The sequence below is a fragment of the Schistocerca gregaria genome, unplaced genomic scaffold (assembly GCF_023897955.1).
Source record: "Schistocerca gregaria isolate iqSchGreg1 unplaced genomic scaffold, iqSchGreg1.2 ptg000920l, whole genome shotgun sequence".
Classification (NCBI taxonomy): Eukaryota; Metazoa; Arthropoda; class Insecta; order Orthoptera; family Acrididae; genus Schistocerca; species Schistocerca gregaria.
Genome location: NW_026062277.1, coordinates 156792 through 162500, shown reverse-complemented (window position 1 = coordinate 162500; position 5709 = coordinate 156792). Strand labels below are relative to the sequence as shown.

The 5709-nt window shown below is 57.3% G+C and overlaps 3 non-coding genes across 3 annotated transcripts in view; all 3 read right to left on the bottom strand.

The window, feature by feature from the left end:
- LOC126325324 (large subunit ribosomal RNA) overlaps nt 1–1089 on the bottom strand; it is a 4221-nt gene extending 3132 nt beyond the window's left edge. The window contains exon 1 of the ribosomal RNA XR_007560015.1: nt 1–1089. This exon is cut by the window's left edge and continues 3132 nt beyond it. This is a non-coding gene — a ribosomal RNA (large subunit ribosomal RNA).
- A 188-nt stretch (nt 1090–1277) lies between these two features.
- On the bottom strand, nt 1278–1432 carry LOC126325368 (5.8S ribosomal RNA). Its single transcript, XR_007560054.1, has one exon. It is a non-coding gene; the product is annotated as a 5.8S ribosomal RNA (ribosomal RNA).
- Nucleotides 1433–1797: 365 nt separating this feature from the next.
- LOC126325380 (small subunit ribosomal RNA) lies at nt 1798–3690 on the bottom strand. Its single transcript, XR_007560065.1, has one exon. It is a non-coding gene; the product is annotated as a small subunit ribosomal RNA (ribosomal RNA).
- Between the last annotated feature and the right edge of the window lie 2019 nt (nt 3691–5709).

Genomic DNA, 5709 nt, shown 5'->3' with positions numbered 1-5709 from the left:
ACGAGACGCCCCGGGAGTGCGGAGGCCGCCGCCCCGTGAAGGGCGGGGAAGCCCCATCCTCCCTCGGCCCGCGCAAGGCGAGACCTTCACTTTCATTACGCCTTTAGGTTTCGTACAGCCCAATGACTCGCGCACATGTTAGACTCCTTGGTCCGTGTTTCAAGACGGGTCGTGAAATTGTCCAAAGCTGAAGCGCCGCTGACGGGAGCGATTATTCCGCCCGAGAGCATCCCGAGCCAACAGCGGCGCGGGTCCGGGGCCGGGCCAGGTAGGTCCGTCATCCGGGAAGAACCGCGCGCGCTTGCCGGGAGCCCGAGCGCCCAAAGGGGCGAATCGACTCCTCCAGATATACCGCCGAGCAGCCAGCCAGGACACCGGGGCTCTGCCCAACAGACGCGAACCGAGGCCCGCGGAAGGACAGGCTGCGCACCCGGGCCGTAGGCCGGCACCCAGCGGGTCGCGACGTCCTACTAGGGGAGAAGTGCGGCCCACCGCACACCGGAACGGCCCCACCCCGCGGCGAGTGGAAAGGCAACCGGACACGACCCCGCCGCGGATTGCTCCGCGCGGGCGGCCGGCCCCATCTGCCGAGGGCGGGGGCCAGTGGCCGGATGGGCGTGAATCTCACCCGTTCGACCTTTCGGACTTCTCACGTTTACCCCAGAACGGTTTCACGTACTTTTGAACTCTCTCTTCAAAGTTCTTTTCAACTTTCCCTCACGGTACTTGTTCGCTATCGGTCTCGTGGTCATATTTAGTCTCAGATGGAGTTTACCACCCACTTGGAGCTGCACTCTCAAGCAACCCGACTCGAAGGAGAGGTCCCGCCGACGCTCGCACCGGCCGCTACGGGCCTGGCACCCTCTACGGGCCATGGCCTCATTCAAGTTGGACTTGGGCTCGGCGCGAGGCGTCGGGGTAGTGGACCCTCCCAAACACCACATGCCACGACAGGCGGCAGCCTGCGGGGTTCGGTGCTGGACTCTTCCCTGTTCGCTCGCCGCTACTGGGGGAATCCTTGTTAGTTTCTTTTCCTCCGCTTAGTAATATGCTTAAATTCAGCGGGTAGTCTCGCCTGCTCTGAGGTCGTTGTACGAGGTGTCGCACGCCACACCGCCAGCCGGCTGTGCACGCTACCGAGAAAGTACCGGTATGCGAACCGCCAGGCGACGGGCGCGCATCGCACGTTTAAGGAGACGCGGCCGGCCACACAGGCGACCACGACACTCCCACGTCTCCGAAGCGGGACAAACGCCGCGCGCTTCAGTATACGTAGCCGACCCTCAGCCAGACGTGGCCCGGGAACGGAATCCATGGACCGCAATGTGCGTTCGAAACGTCGATGTTCATGTGTCCTGCAGTTCACATGTCGACGCGCAATTTGCTGCGTTCTTCATCGTCCCACGAGCCGAGTGATCCACCGTCCTGGGTGATCTTTTCCTTTTCAGTCTCCCACTGTCTCTTTCAAGACAGTAGCATTTGCGGGACTGAGGCGTCTGACGGCCCCTGTTCCACTATTTTTTTTGTGTCCAACGGCCTCACAGCCGATGGGCGTCGTACGGCTCCACACCGGAGCGGACAGGCACTCGGGCGAACGTCATTCAAAACCGGCGCCAGGCGCCAGGTACCGCAGGCCAGCCGCTCCAGAGCTTCAGCGCTCGTACCACACAACAACAACAACACTTCCGCTAGTTTTGAGAGGCACGCGTGGTTCCGCACGCGGCGCACGGCCACTGCCGTACAGGTAGCGTGTTGCGCGACACGACACGCACATCGAAAGACATGCAGTCTAGTCGGTAATGATCCTTCCGCAGGTTCACCTACGGAAACCTTGTTACGACTTTTACTTCCTCTAAATGATCAAGTTTGGTCATCTTTCCGGTAGCATCGGCAACGACAGAGTCGATGCCGCGTACCAGTCCGAAGACCTCACTAAATCATTCAATCGGTAGTAGCGACGGGCGGTGTGTACAAAGGGCAGGGACGTAATCAACGCGAGCTTATGACTCGCGCTTACTGGGAATTCCTCGTTCATGGGGAACAATTGCAAGCCCCAATCCCTAGCACGAAGGAGGTTCAGCGGGTTACCCCGACCTTTCGGCCTAGGAAGACACGCTGATTCCTTCAGTGTAGCGCGCGTGCGGCCCAGAACATCTAAGGGCATCACAGACCTGTTATTGCTCAATCTCGTGCGGCTAGAAGCCGCCTGTCCCTCTAAGAAGAAAAGTAATCGCTGACAGCACGAAGGATGTCACGCGACTAGTTAGCAGGCTAGAGTCTCGTTCGTTATCGGAATTAACCAGACAAATCGCTCCACCAACTAAGAACGGCCATGCACCACCACCCACCGAATCAAGAAAGAGCTATCAATCTGTCAATCCTTCCGGTGTCCGGGCCTGGTGAGGTTTCCCGTGTTGAGTCAAATTAAGCCGCAGGCTCCACTCCTGGTGGTGCCCTTCCGTCAATTCCTTTAAGTTTCAGCTTTGCAACCATACTTCCCCCGGAACCCAAAAGCTTTGGTTTCCCGGAGGCTGCCCGCCGAGTCATCGGAGGAACTGCGGCGGATCGCTGGCTGGCATCGTTTATGGTTAGAACTAGGGCGGTATCTGATCGCCTTCGAACCTCTAACTTTCGTTCTTGATTAATGAAAACATACTTGGCAAATGCTTTCGCTTCTGTTCGTCTTGCGACGATCCAAGAATTTCACCTCTAACGTCGCAATACGAATGCCCCCGCCTGTCCCTATTAATCATTACCTCGGGTTCCGAAAACCAACAAAATAGAACCGAGGTCCTATTCCATTATTCCATGCACACAGTATTCAGGCGGGCTTGCCTGCTTTAAGCACTCTAATTTGTTCAAAGTAAACGTGCCGGCCCACCGAGACACTCAACAAAGAGCACCCTGGTAGGATTTAAACGGGGTCCGCCTCGGGACGCGAAAGCACCCCTTCGGCTCGCCCCACCGGCAGGACGTCCCACGATACATGCCAGTTAAACACCGACGGGCGGTGAACCAACAGCGTGGGACACAAATCCAACTACGAGCTTTTTAACCGCAACAACTTTAATATACGCTATTGGAGCTGGAATTACCGCGGCTGCTGGCACCAGACTTGCCCTCCAATAGATACTCGTTAAAGGATTTAAAGTGTACTCATTCCGATTACGGGGCCTCGGATGAGTCCCGTATCGTTATTTTTCGTCACTACCTCCCCGTGCCGGGAGTGGGTAATTTGCGCGCCTGCTGCCTTCCTTGGATGTGGTAGCCGTTTCTCAGGCTCCCTCTCCGGAATCGAACCCTGATTCCCCGTTACCCGTTACAACCATGGTAGGCGCAGAACCTACCATCGACAGTTGATAAGGCAGACATTTGAAAGATGCGTCGCCGGTACGAGGACCGTGCGATCAGCCCAAAGTTATTCAGAGTCACCAAGGCAAACGGACCAGACAAGCCAATCCGATTGGTTTTGATCTAATAAAAGCGTCCCTTCCATCTCTGGTCGGGACTCTGTTTGCATGTATTAGCTCTAGAATTACCACAGTTATCCAAGTAACGTGGGTACGATCTAAGGAACCATAACTGATTTAATGAGCCATTCGCGGTTTCACCTTAATGCGGCTTGTACTGAGACATGCATGGCTTAATCTTTGAGACAAGCATATGACTACTGGCAGGATCAACCAGGGAGCTGCGTCAACTAGAGCTGAGCAGCCGGCCGCCCGGGAGTGTGTCCCGGGGGCCCGCGCGAACACGCAAGCGTCCGCTCAATTATTCTGCAAACAGGAGGAGGCCGAGCTCCCCTGCACGATACACCTCGAAACCCTCTCAGGTCCCGGCGGCGCGCAGCGCCGTCCTAGGTACTTGGTCGGTTTCGAGAGAGGCGCAATCGCCCGGAGTTAGGCGAGTAGACGGTTTTAGTGCGAACACCCTTGCTCCCAACTGAGCTTGCCGCTGCCGACAGAGGCCCGGGAGCGTGCTGTCGTGGCATTGCCGGCGGGAGACAACACGCGCCACCTATGGTGACCGGCAGCTCCAACGCCAGCGCCACACAAGGGCAAAGCCCCACTTGGGTGCAGAAGCGAACTCTCCCAGCACAGCGCACGCGCCAACACGTCCGCACAACTGCGATACAAACCACCTGCGAGAACCGCTGGGGCGACCGAGCAGCAGACGGCGTCGCGGCGCCGAGTGCCAGGCGGCGGCGCATCCTCAACGCACACAGTCCTCAATCAGACCAGCACACTGCAGATGTCCACCGCGCTTCGCACCAGGCTCGGCTGAACCAACTTTGGCCGCCAGGCGCCGCGTGCAGGGTGCGCCGCAGCGTAGCTGCGCCGCCTGCCGGGCCCGTCGGCTGGCGCTCCTGCCACTCGGCGCCCCCCACCAGCCGGCTGTTGCGCGTGCGCCCACGCAGCGCGCGGCCAACACGCCGGGCGGCCCCCCTTCACCGGCCGGGAACAGTCCCACCAAGCCACCGCCGCGTATCGCTTCATACCCACATGGGCCTAGTCACGTGTGTGGATGTGGCGGGTACCGCTGAAACAACCGGTTAATAGCTGTACCGATCGTCGCCATCACAGATTCACCTCCAGCGTGAACAACCGCTCAACAACGGATTTCCAGTTCATTTGCGTATCTTGGGCAGTAAACGTAGATGTCCACCTACATTTGCGAATTCAACAATTCTTGCATGCCAGGATGTCATGTGTCACGACACGCTACATCAGACCACATACACACTGCGACATGTGCAGAAGAGAACACGTGGAAGGTGGCCCGCGCAAGTATGCGATGTCCCTTCCGCGATCCACTGTCAACCGGCATCTGCGGCATGTCCCAGATATGGAACGCGGTCCACCAGGGTAGCACTTTGTGTGAGGCAATACGACAAAGTCGGAATACACGCGTCACTACATCAGACGGCTCACGCTGACCTGACCTGACCTGACCTGACCTGACTCACCGCACCACCACCCCCAGCGACCCAGGGTGACATACAATGCGTTCGTACGTTCCTCCCACACGCCTCTACGGCGTACCACAGTGCAACCTAGCTGTTATTGGGAGACGAGACAAGTAGCATCGAGCACAACATATGGAAATTGAGATTCGACACCGTTGGGCACAGCCAGCGTACAGTCACACGTATCACACTACTTCACTCTGTACGTAACTACCGATGATCGGTACAGCGTGTGGGTTACGCGTACGACATCAGCGGACAATGGACACAGACCATACCACGACGTACACTGAGGGCGTCGACATCTGAATGCAACTGAACAGCTGCGAGGCTCATTTAACACTCACACGCCAGACCGACCAGCTTGAGAGGACAGAGACACAAAGAGGGGGACAGAGGGGGGGGGGCCGATATAGTCCTATTGCAGTACAATTGACAGTGGATAGCGGGAATATGTAGAAAGTAAGCAACACTCGCAAGACATCTACATGAGGATAACAACGACACCAGAGATTCCGAGCAGTGAACTATGTTAGGCAAAGGGACAACGTGGGTTAGGTTAAGGGACAACGTGGGTTAGGTTAAGGGACAACGTGGGTTAGGTTAAGGGACAACGTGGGTTAGGTTAAGGGACAACGTGGGTTAGGTTAAGGGACAACGTGGGTTAGGTTAAGGGACAACGTGGGTTAGGTTAAGGGACAACGTGGGTTAGGTTAAGGGACAACGTGGGTTAGGTTAAGGGA